The sequence below is a fragment of the Erinaceus europaeus genome, chromosome 15, assembly GCF_950295315.1.
Source record: "Erinaceus europaeus chromosome 15, mEriEur2.1, whole genome shotgun sequence".
Classification (NCBI taxonomy): domain Eukaryota; kingdom Metazoa; phylum Chordata; class Mammalia; order Eulipotyphla; family Erinaceidae; genus Erinaceus; species Erinaceus europaeus.
This window is the reverse complement of record NC_080176.1, coordinates 64,029,209-64,041,990: the sequence shown is the minus strand read 5'-3', so window position 1 is coordinate 64,041,990 and position 12,782 is coordinate 64,029,209. Positions and strand designations below refer to the sequence as shown.

Genomic DNA, 12,782 nt, shown 5'->3' with positions numbered 1-12,782 from the left:
CAAGGACACAGCTTTGAGCCCCGGGCCACCACATGGGAAGCTCAGGGGAAAAGCTTCCTGTGGGCAGAGAACTGTTGTGATATCTCCCTTTCTCTTTATGTCCCTCTCTGTCACCCTCTATCTAAAATGAAAAAAGAAATGCCCTATCTACCCCCAATCCCAAATGGTGGAGTCATGCAGGTACTGAATGGTGGCAAAAAAATGGAGGATTGTTTTTCATTTATAAAATGAAAATATTGACAAGACCATAAGAGGGGTATAATTCCACACAGTTCCTACCACCAGAACTCAATGTCCCATCTCCAAAATGGAGGATTTTTATAGGAGCCATGGAAAAGTTTCTCACTGAACTCAGTAGGAGGAAATATACTTAGAGGTTCTAGAGAACGAGATCCCAGTGTGGCAAAAAAAAAAAAAAAAAAAAAAAAGGAAAGACAAAAACCAAAAACAAAACAAAAACCAAAAAAAACCCTGGAATGTTAAAGTCATTAAATTTAAGAATATTCTGTCTTTCTGGAGGCATTTTGTTTCCAGTCTTTGCTTCTTCTTGCCTTTTACTCCTGTGCTGTTTTCTCTCACCCAGATCTCTCAGTTGCTTACTAATACGGCCACCCCAGCTCTTTCCTTTCCTCCCTCCCAAGCCATAATATGGGTCATTGCTTATGCCGTGTCTTGAAGTCCTAGTTCTCAGTTCCTGGAAGGGAGAATCTGGTCAGCTCTGCTCAAGTCAGAGTGCTAGTCTCGCTAGCAACTGTGGTCAACCAGGACTAGCACTAGCCTCTTACCTTGGTTGCTTCCACTTTAAAGATGAGGGACCTGTTGAACAATTGAAATAAGAAGATGGTTAGCATCAAATAGAAGCAAATCTAGGATCTTGATGTCATAATAAAATAAGAAGGAGAATATATTATGAATCCTTTAGGACAGTGCCACTTCTTAGATTTTAGACATGGCTTAGATGCTGCTGCTAAATATTTTATTGTCAGAGGCCACACAAGTAGTTCATCCAGTTCTCATAGAGACCACTCTGAACCCCCATACAATAACTGTGGGTTGATATTTAGAGATTTTATGAGAAAGTTTAAGATTCTGAATCTGCAGTGGCTATGTATACCAGACAGCCAGAGAGAGTTATTTGGCTTATTTCCTGTGTGTTTTTTTTTTCCTAAACAATTATGCAGATATGAGATTGTGGGAGTAGTGGCCTGCCAGATACCAGTCACTAGTCAGCACAGATAGCTGTGTGCAACTACGGTTTAGTTAGCACTATTATCTTCCCCCATACTTACTTTTTAGATATCTGTGTTTGTTATCTGTGAAGTTAGAACTTTTTATCCCATTAAAGTATTAAGTATAATTCCAAAGTATTCCTCTTCTACAAAAAAAAAAAAAAGAGTAACTTTTAAGATTTCCTTGCGAATTGGATATTCACAACTTTAAGCAAAATTAGCATAATAGCCCACTTCTATGCAGCAAAATTAGCATAATAGCCCACTTCTATGCTTGCTATGACTTGTTAAGAGAAAATATTTATTTCTAGCTGCTTTTTGGAACACTAAGTTATGGCCTTATGTTTATTAAGAGCTTGTATTTGGTCCATATGGATATCTTTTATATGACAAATGGTAGGTCCAAACCTATTCAATGAGGAAATGACTTTTAGGCCTCTTTAATGGTTTGGGGGAAAACTAGACAGTCAAATATTTAAAAAGGAGGAGGAGGAGCAGGGGGGTGGGAGGATATGAGGGACAGGGAAGAGGAGGAAGAGGAGCTACACCACCACGTAACACTATGCACCAAAATTAACTAACTCAAAATAAGTTAAAGATCTGAGTGTTAGACCTGACGCTATAAAATACGTAGACAAAAGCATTGGTGAAACACAGTAAGACATGTACATCAAAGTTGTATTTAAATACTCAACCCATAGGCAGTGAAACTAAAATAAATGGGACTGCATCAAATAACAATGCTTTTACACATTGAAAGAAAATTTGACAGGGATAAACAGGCAGCCAGCTACTAAGAGTCAAGTTTTGCATAACACTCATCTGATGGATCAATATCAAACATCCTTAAAGAACTCATATAGTCCAGATTAGCTATCATGAATGTTACGCAATGAAACTGATGCCCGAGGTTCCAAAGTTCCAGGTTCAATCCCCCACACCACCATAAGCCAGAGCTGAGCAGTGCTGTATTAAAATAAAATAAAACACAGTAAGAAAAGGAAAGGAAGGAAAGAAAACAGAATTCATGGCTCAACAACAAGGTAAGCAAAAGCTGCACAAAAGATCTGAATAGACAGTTTTCTAAAGAATAGATGCATATGACCCACAGACATAAAAAATAACCTTCACTTATCATTAGAGAAATGCAAATTAAGGGGGTTGGGCGGTGGCACAGTGGGTTAAGCGCACGTGGCACAAAGCGCAGGGACCGGCGTAAGGATCCCGGTTCAAGCCCCGGTCCCCCACCTGCAGGGGAGTTGCTTCACGGGCGGTGAAGCAGGTCTGCAGGTGTCTATCTTTCTCTCCCCTCTCTCTGTCTTCCCCTCCTCTCTCCATTTCTCTCTGTCCTATCCAACAACAAAGCAACATCAACAATGGCAATAATAACCGCAACAAGGCTGCAACAACTAGGGCAACAAAAAGGGTGGAAAAAAATGGACTCTAGGAGCGGTGGATTCATGGTGCAGGCACCGAGCCCAGCAATAACCCTGGAGGAAGAAAAAAAAAAAAAAAAGAAATGCAAATTAAAACCATAGTGAGATACCACCTCATACCTGTGAGAATGACCCACATCAACTAATCAGATGAAGATGAGTATTGGTGAGGTTGTGGAGAAAAAGGAACTTTGCTACACTGTTGGGGGAGTGCAAACTGGTGTAGCCACAAAGGAAAGTAGTATGGAGAGTCCTCAGACAGCAGCAGGAGTACCTATGATCCAGCAAGACCAGTCCTAGCCATATATCCAAAGGATATGAAACCACTAGTTCAAAGGAACATGTGTCCATAGCTGTGTTATTCTCAGTATCCAAGAGTGGGAGCAGCCTAAAAAAAGAAATTAATGGGAGAGGGCTGGCAGATACCTTACTAGGATACTGTCCTGCTTTGCAGTGTGCTGACTCAGGTTCAAGCCCAGGCCCCCATTGCAATGAAGGAAGCTGTGATGTTGTGATCTATTTCACTCTCTCCTCTCCGTGTGTTAAAAAAAGGAGAAGGAGAAGGAGAGGGAGAGGGGGAGGAGGAAGGGGAGGGGGAAGGGGAAGAAGGAGAAGAGGAGAAAGGGGGAGAAGGAGAAGTAGTAGTAGTAGTTATAGAATACTACTCTGCAATTAAAAAAGATTTCCTTCAGGACAAAAGGGATAAAACTGGAGATGATTATGCTTAGTGAAGTAAGCAAGTAGGTGAAAAACCACTACTAAATGGTCTCACTCAAGCAAAATACAGAGAAATGAAACACATGAACTTGCCCCCACCCCCACACCACCACCTCCAAAATTAACCAAATGGTCTCTAAGACTTTGTGGAAAGTATGGTACCTGTCTGTTTGGGGGTAAGTGTGCGTGCTCCTCTGGGTGTACCACCACCTACCCCCCAACCCCCCCTTGAATTTCTCAGAGTATCTGCTTTCTAGAATTACTGGGAAAATTCCACTGGGAATCTCTCATTAGCAGTTCTGCCTTTAACAGTTCTGTATATGAGGCTTTGAAAACCACAACCTTTTCCAAAGGGTTCACGGACGTGAATGTTGCTGTCTTTCCTGGGTTAACTGGAGAGACGGCTACCCTGACTAGTGGTAGGGATGCTCACTGAGAGTCCCTCTTTCTGTCACCCACCTGAAGGCGATTAACAGACATGGTGGCGATCCCACAAGTGCAATAGTTGGTTCTTTCATGATAACCAGAAATATAGCGTTTTTGTGAACAATTTTGCAGTTTGAACCCATGCTCTTCATATTTATTCTCTCTTCAGTTGGTCATTAGCTGAAACACTAAAAAGAAAGAAAAAGGGAAAAAAAGCCTCCCTTTTTCTCCCTGAGAAATTCCACTTAGTATTTTTTTTTTTTACCCACAACCACATTAAATTCTGTGTCTTAGACTTATGCTTTAGAGCATTTGTTTGTGAAAGATGGCAAAGGGAACCCGGAGGGTGTTAATGTAGTGGTAGACTCCCCAAAGTATACTTCTTACCAAGAATTTGAATAAGTGCTTAAAAATAAGATTGTGTTTTTCTACTCACTGTAGTACAGCAAGTACTTTCAGTCTGCTTCGAGGTTTCTCAGTTTATTAAGAAAATGTTTGTTCTCATTATGCTGTAAAATTCCTGAATCAATCACTAACAACACAGAAAGAAAGCAACAAGTTAAAAAAAACAAACATTAGTATTAGGACAACATAAGTAGTATAACCATGTTTGTCTGAATATCTTAGGGGAAAGAAATCTGAGCCTCAGTCACATTTAAATTAAGGAGGAAATGCCCTGGATGCTAAATAAAAAAGAAATTGCACTCAGATCCTGTGTGAGGAGAGAGAGTGTCCACTCCAGAGAGCAGTTACGGGCTCTGCAGCTGTCCAGAGTGTTTAGGGAAGGGCAAATGAAGGTCAGTATATTTGGCTGTGCCCTGATGCCTCTGTACCAGGTTTTCATCTAGTTTAAATGACTAAAGGGACAGGAAAGACTTACTAGAGGATAATAGCTCTACACATTTCAAAGGTAAGAAATTGGGGCCCAGGTTCAATCCCAGAACCAAGAAAAATCCTAGAGCTGTAGTGTCTCTCCCTCTCTGTCTCTTTCCAAAATGAAATAAATAACAATAAGCCCCTCAACAACCTGAGGATGTACAATGGACCCTTGGGTACAGAAAATGAAGCTGAGCTCATAAGTCAGTTATAATTGCTTTTTAAACTAGCATCTGAGTTTTAAAATTGTAACGATCTCATATCAATTTTGTTTCTCTAATTTTTGATCATCTATTTTTGCAAGTCTTTAAGAAGAATCTGTTATTCCATTAGTCTAGGTGGAATATTGGAAGCCAGTTATATTGCACTTTGATCATCAAAGAGTTTTTGAACCTTTCCAAAGGACTTACTAACACCAAATAATACATGCAAACACACAAGTCAGAAAGACCCTAGACACAAGGAGTCATAATGAGAAAAAGCAGTAGAATAGTAATTGAGTGCCACTGACCTGGTAAGCAAGTATAGTGCTACAAAGAATGGGGCCAGATGGTAGCACACCCAGTAGAGCTCATGCCTTTCTGTGCGCAAGGACCTGGGTTCAAATCCTCCAGTCTACAAGAGGGAAGCTTCATGAGTGGTGGAGCAGTGGTGCCGGTGTCTCTCTTTTTCTCTTTCTGATTTCTCTATCGATAAACAACAACAACAAAGTATTTTGCATAACCATTGTGCTATTTCCCCAGCCTCCAGCCTCTCTCTTTTTTTTTTTTTTTTCCTCCCCCTCTTACCAGAGGGCTGCTGAACTCTGGCTTGTAGTGGTATGGGGGATTGAACTTGGGACCTTGGAGCCTCTGGCCATGGAAGTCTTTTTGCATAATTATTATGCTGTCTCCTCCCACCCTACAGCCTCATTCTCACTCTCATTCTCACCCTCTCGATGACTGCCCAGTGGAGTTTTCAAAAGGCTATATGATTGGTGGGGTGCAAAAGGTGGAAGGTCTGGCTTCTGTAATTGCTTCCCCACTTAACATGGGCGTTGGCAGGTCGATCCATACTCCCAACCTGTCTGTCTCTCTCTTTCCCTAGTGGGACAGGGCTCTGGGGAGATGGGGTTATAACATCATTGCTCTGACAGCTTACTGAATATCTATTTGTGTATCTTGTTTCTTATAGAATCTTACCCTTAATTTCTCGTATAGGAGATACCAATACAGACTACCTATATAAAATAGCTTTTTGAGAGCACCAGTGGTTTTCAAGAATATTAGGAGAGGTCTTGAGATTAAGGGGGGGGGGGGCTGGCAGTGATGCACCCAGTTAAGCACACAGTATGAAGTGTAAGGACCCGTGAAAGAATCTGGGTTCGAGCCCCTGGATCCCCATCTGCAGCAGGGACCTTCACGAGCGGTGAAGTAGGTCTGCAGGTGTCTGTTTTTCTCTCTGCCTCTCTATTTCCCCTCCTCTCACAATTTCTCTCTTCTCTGTCCAATAAAATGGAATAAATGGCCACCAGGAATAGTAGATCTGTAGTTCTGGCACCAAACCCCAGTGATAACCCTGGAGGCAAAAAAGAAAGAAAAATAGGTTAAAAAAAAAACTAAGAATCTGTGTGTACAGTTATATGCACATACTGAAGACTATCGTATGCTCTCATATTTTTTAATTATTTCATTTGTGTAATTATCTTCTGTTAGTAAAATGGAATGTACTTTGAACGTGAGTTTCTTACATACTAGACTAGAGAGATTGGGCTCCGTATTTATCAGTTAATATGAGTGAAGAGTCAAAAAAAGGAAAAAGAATGAAGTCAACTGTCAGCTGAGCACATCTTCATACACTGGCAGGTGTCCTGGACTGAAAAAGGAGTCTTGGATCTAAAACATCTGTGTGAATTATAATTTGAATTTTTTACCCTTTCCACAATAAAAAAAAAAGTGGATGGAGATGAGCAATTTTTAAGTTAAACCATAAATTTTACATTAATGTTTGTACAGTCTTTCAGAATTGATTCTCTTACTCAAGAGAGACTTGTAGCTTTTTTTTTTTCTTATAGCTTCTAGTTGCATACACATGCAGTGGGTTTTTTAACCTCTGTTGTGATCTGATAGTTTGCCATCCTAACTTGAAAATTTCTAAGGAGCGAAAGCCATGCATTTGAAAGTTTGTTTTGATAGTGTCTTACTTGTTCACCACTGCTTTTCTATATGGAACTTAAGGTATTACCAGTCTTCGAGTATGACACTTACCTCACCCCTAGAACCAATAACTTGTGTCAACAATCATTTAGCTCTCTTGCTTGTAAGTTTTATATCTGCTAGAGGCAGTTTTATATCCTAAAGGCATTTTGTTTTTTCATAAGCATCCTGTGGGGTATTCTGGTTCCATATAAAAAATTTTTTTGGTGCTGGGGCCTTGTGTATGTAAGGGCCTACTGCTCCTGGTGACCTTTTTTATTTGATATTTTCTTTTGACTTTAGATAGAAATAGAGAAGGGGAGAGAGATGGAGACACCACAGCACCACTGCAGTCTTCACAGTGCTTCCCCTTGGTGCTGCACAAGGTGCTCCTAGGTGGTGCCAGGGGCTTGCTTCCAGATTCTTGTGCATGGTGATGTCTGCATCCAACCCACTCCCAACATGACAGATTTTATGAGAACTAATGCATACTTGTGAGATCCCAGAAGAGAGAGTGAACAGCCTCTGTGAAGTAGAACTGTGGCAGTTTGCATTGACTAGAAGTGAAATCCGAAGCAAGCGGGGTAGTCTCTTTAACAGGTGAGGTGAAGATCTAGCATTTCCTCGTGTTGAGATCAATTCTACATGGGCTGGAAAGCTATCAGAAAGGGGAGGCTCCTTCCTCGGTGCCCCATGGCAGAAGTACATGATGTTGGTATGTATTAGCAGGTTGTTTACCTGTGTTTGCCTTGATCACATCACTGGGGTGACATCTGCCAAGATTCTTCACCGTGAACTTGCTAATTCTCCCTTTAGCATACATCTGGGGGACATACTTTGAGACAATGCCAGTATCCTGTTTCTGTTTAAACATTTCCACACAAATGTTCGCATCCAGCCATCAGTCCTGCCTGCAGCCCACATTACTGCTTCTTGGTGATTTCTCTTTGCTTCACTCCTTCTACATTTATGAGTAGAGTTACTCTGCACAACAGAGCTCAAGAGTTGCCATCTCTTCCCTGGGCTGAATTATTATGTCACTATTCACTGGATGCTAATTTTAGTCTTTGTTTTAAAATCCATTGTTGTCATCATGTTGTTGGCTCCAGTTATTTCACCATCAGGTGCCCTTGCAAGTTGCATCCTGTCTTGATTCATTGACTGATTTATATTTATACTTGGAATTCATATTTATATTTATTTATGCATCTCCAGGGCCTGGCATCTACATGATTTCACTACTCCAGGTGAACTTTTTTAGGGAGACAAACAAGTGAAGAGACAGAGACCAAAGGAAAGACACCATACCATCAAGGCTTCCCCCAGTGTCATGGTGCCTCCCACACAGTATCCCAGGGGTCTCAAACCTGCATTGTGTGCATGGCAAGGCAGGTGCCCTCCCCAGTGAGCTGTCTCACTTGCTTTTACTTAATTATTTTTTTTAGAACCTCCAGAAGCTCCATCTTATCTACTCCAGTTCTGCCGTCAAATATTGACTGAAGATTGCACACTGCCCTAGAAAACAGTGGCTGTCAACTAGATTTGAAGTCTCACTTTGACTAGGTCCCAGAAGTTTTTTGATTTTCACATTCAGATAAACCAGGCCTGCAGCAAGTGAGCAGTCTCCCCAGCCCAGCACTTTATATTGTTCTCATTAAAAACCAGGCCTGACTTTGACATGATCAGACCACTTTTCTTGGTTGTATTATAACTTGATTTTGGATGTGCCTCTGAACTCATAGAGTTCCAAAAATGACCTGAGAATTCTTCTGAGGATAATATTTAGTTGGAAGGGCTTCCCTCTTGTTTAAAAAAAGGGGGGTGGGTGGGACATGTGACTCCCTAAAAGCACACCTCACTTGAGCAAAAGAATATTGTGTTCTTGTTATTCCTGAAGAGCAGGTTTGTTCTGTCTCTTACAAGGTATAGGATAATATTCTTTTTAAGGATTAAAAATTTATAATTAAAATACTTAACTTGTATGTTTCTTCCTCTGGCTTGTAAAAGTAAGTAGGATGTATTTGCATTGAAATCTGGTAATGATTAATTAACTTTCCAAGTGAACTTTAAAGAATACAGAAAAATAACCACACTTATTAAATTCAGTAGCAGCATGTGATAGATTTGTAAAAGCCAGTGATCAAGGTTTCCTTCTTTCCCTTCCTTAACATGGTGAAAACATTCTTACCTGCTGCTGCGCAGAGCTAATATTGCAAGCATCTTTTCCTGAGAGCCTCTGAATTTTTCCCTGCTTAAGAAATCCTCATTTTAATTTTGTATGTTAATTTGTTATTGTTGTTGTTGTTGTTTTCCTCCCTTTCTTTCTCCTTTTCTGCCTTAGTTTGTATTTCCTATTAGGAACCAAAGAAGTCTACTATTGGAATTTTCTTTGATATATCCTTGATTTACATGGCAAATAGAAAGCAGCTGTCTATTTAAGCATCTAATTCTTGAAACCATAGTCCCCTCAAGCGTCATCTGGAAATAATGTAGCTTGTAAAACAAAGCTAAGAAGAAAAGGCAATGTTTGTTTTATGTGGGATGAATGATTTCTGTTGGGGTCCTTTAATTCGGCTATTATGAGGGTTATTAAAAAGCAGTATTACAAAAGAGGTTTAAATGAAAAGAATTTTTTGAGTTGGTATCTTCTTATTACAGATGATTATAGCCAAAGCTACAAATATTTTATAAATGGCACTTTTTTTTAGTTTCTCCAAGTCTGACTCCCAGACAAACCAGTAATCATACTCCTTGTCTGAGTGTAAATCCAACTCTTACTTGATTTGATTTCTGAAAACAAATTGCATTTGAGAGTTCTACTCTTCCTGTTTTCATGGAATTGTTACAGATTTCTGAAAAATTCTTGAGATTCTTTTACAAGATTATATATATACTAATGCAGAAAGCAAACATGAAAACATCAAGAATTTATTTTGTTTTCAGGTATTATTAGGAGACTCATTTAACACCAGGTTAAAATGGAGCCTAAATTACTCCTCCATTTACTCATAAACTGAGTTTTTGAGATGTGCATTTGGAGCTCTCAGTTATGAGGAGTGGCACAGTCTGGGAAATAGAACACAGCTAGTTTGTGCTCTGACAGTAGTTAGCTATTCCATGTGTGGGCTTTCTTGATTTGTTAACATGAGAAGACTGGAAAGAGAGAGAGAGAGAGAGAGAGCTCAGCCTGCTAGAGCACTGGCTCGCTTGCCTGAGGTCCAGCAGTTTCAATCCCTGGCTCTACCTCATGTATCTTTCCTCCCCCCGCTCCTATCTCATTCTTTCTCTCATAATAAAATAAATATTTTTCAAAATGTATAAGAAATCAACTACTTTGGTAGTTTGGTAGGTGTTCAGTCTTCAAATGTACTTAGTACTACAAGACTGAGATTACTTAGTTTGTTTGTTTAATAATCAGAGCAGACATGGTTAATTGTTTTCACACTTTTGAGTCACTTACAATCTCATCTGCTACCTTCCCTGATCTCAAATCTTTATTTTGACTGTAGCATAAAGAAAGTATTATGTTGCTCTGAAACCATTTTTTTCCCCGTTAAAGTAAAAAGGCTAGCTGATTCATATAATAACTGAGCTAATAGCTTTTTCAGTCTTGAGCCTATATAATAAATTGATATCATCCCTCTCAAAAAGCTGTTTCCTACAGGTCAGTGAATTCAAATTAGAGAACAGTAACTCTATTTCATTACTAGTAGTGCTTTACATTACATATGAAGTAACTCATTAGCCAATTCCAGGTCCTAAATTTTCCATACCCATGTGCTCCATATATAATTACTAACACTTTTAAGTTAATAGTAACACCAGTTACAATCGAGTGTTGCGTGCATAAACACAGGCCATACAGTACTTGAAATCCTTTATTCTCTCTTTTGTCGAGCGAACAACTGCTTTTTCTGACATCCTCATGAAGCCTGTTTTCTAGTAGAGATGTATAGTGAATGTATGAACAAATGGGTGAGTGAACAACAAGAGTGATAAGTTCAAAGATAGTGGAGTTCCATGGGAAAATGAGACAAGGTACAGGAACTGGAAGTGTAGTGTTAGAAGGTAGCAGTGTCAGTGTGTGGTTCATGGAGTCTATGCGGCATTGGGAAGGTGAGCAAAGACGTTAAGTGTTTTAGTAGGATGGAACAGGACGTGCAGAGAACTTGAGATGGTGTCCTCAGTGAGCATTGCGTGCGAGAGGAGACTTGGGATCATATTGCATATTTAAAGGCATACTATGTTGCATGTGTGGAAAAATCAACCAAGGGCTGATGGAGTCTGTATATACCATAAAAGACATTCTAGTAAAATAGTAGAGCTACAGAGAAAAAGAGAAAATAGAAGTAATCCAGCAAAAAGACCAAGTTACTTTTAAAGGGAAAAATACAATTATCAACAGACTTTTTTGACAGCAGTTTTATACCAGAATACAACAGAATAACATATTGAAGTTATTCAAGGAAAGCAAATGTAAACCAAGCCATGCCAAACTTGCTAGCAAATATAACAAGCAACCTTATGAAATCTAGGAAGTCAGAGAACACTGTTCTCTTCCTAAGGACTTGAGTATATAGAGATATTACAGTAGTGATATTTTAGAATTTATAGATTACATATCATCTTTGTTGCATATTTTTAAACAACCTTTTTTGAATTCTTTAGGTTTTTCTTTTTTTTTATTTTTTATTAGTGATTTAATAAAGATTGACAAGATTGTGGTATAAGGGGGGTGCAATTCCATACAATTCCCACCACCAGAGTTCATATCTCAACCCCTCCATTGGAAGCTTTCCTATTCTCTAACCCTCTGGGAGTATGGACCAAAAGTCTTTATGGGGTGCAGAAGGTGGACGGTCTGGCTTCTGTAATTGCTTCTCAGCTGGACGTGGGCATTGGGTATGGCACAGGTCGGTCCATACCCCCAACCTGTTTCTGTCTTTCCCTACTGGGGTAGGACTCTGAGGAGGTGAAGTTCCAGGTTACATTGGTGAGGTCATCTGCCCAGAGAAGTCAGCTGGCATCCTAGTAACATCTGCAAGTTGGTGGCTGAAATTAAGATTAAAATTAAGATTAAAATTAAGATATAAAGCAGGGAGTCAGGCTGTAGCACAGCGGGTTAAGCGCAGGTGGCGCAAAGTGCAAGGACTGGCGTAAGGATCTCAGTTTGAGCCCTGGCTCCCCACCTGCAGGGTAGTCACTTCACAAGCAGTGAAGCAGGTCTGCAGGTGTCTGTCTTTCTCTCTCCCCTTGTTTTCCCCTCCTCTTTACATTTCTCTCTGTCCTATCCAACAACAATGACAACAATAATAACTACAACAATAAAACAATAAGGATAACAAAAAGGGAATAAATAAATAAATATTTTTTAAAAAGATATAAAGCAGAACAAATTGTTTAATAAACAGGAACTTAAAGATAAAAATATAGCCCATGAGATCTGGCGTCTAAAAAACCTTTTTAAAATGTTTTTTTTTTAAAGTCATTCTTAAAGCCATTATGACTTGTCAAAACAGATCACACACCTAGTTTGGTTCCTGGTTGTGAAGTAGCCAGCCCCTGTGCTAGAGACAGTCACATGGTTGTACTAGACAACCCTGATGACTGAGAGACATAAACATAAAATTGGTGACGAGCATTATCTATATTTTAGTTGCATAGCCTGACTGTTATTCAGAAGATAGCAGGGGTGTGCTATGGCATGTGAAGATTATGTCTCTAACAATGCAGATACAGCACAACGATTAAAATACACAAGGAAGGAGATGTGGAGAATGTGAAAAGATCAGCTTTCTGATGGTCTCCTAGTCAACTGGGAGTTAAACGACATTTATTACATTTATTATCAGAGCAGATGCTGGAAAAGAATGGGAGAAAGGAGAATAGGTAATTCACTAATCTGAATATTACCCATAGTACTA

At 39.6% G+C, this 12,782-nt stretch overlaps 1 protein-coding gene across 4 annotated transcripts in view; it reads left to right on the top strand.

Moving 5' to 3' along the window:
* DYM (dymeclin) overlaps nt 1-12,782 on the top strand; it is a 467,512-nt gene that overhangs the window by 309,525 nt on the left and 145,205 nt on the right. The window lies entirely within an intron of this gene.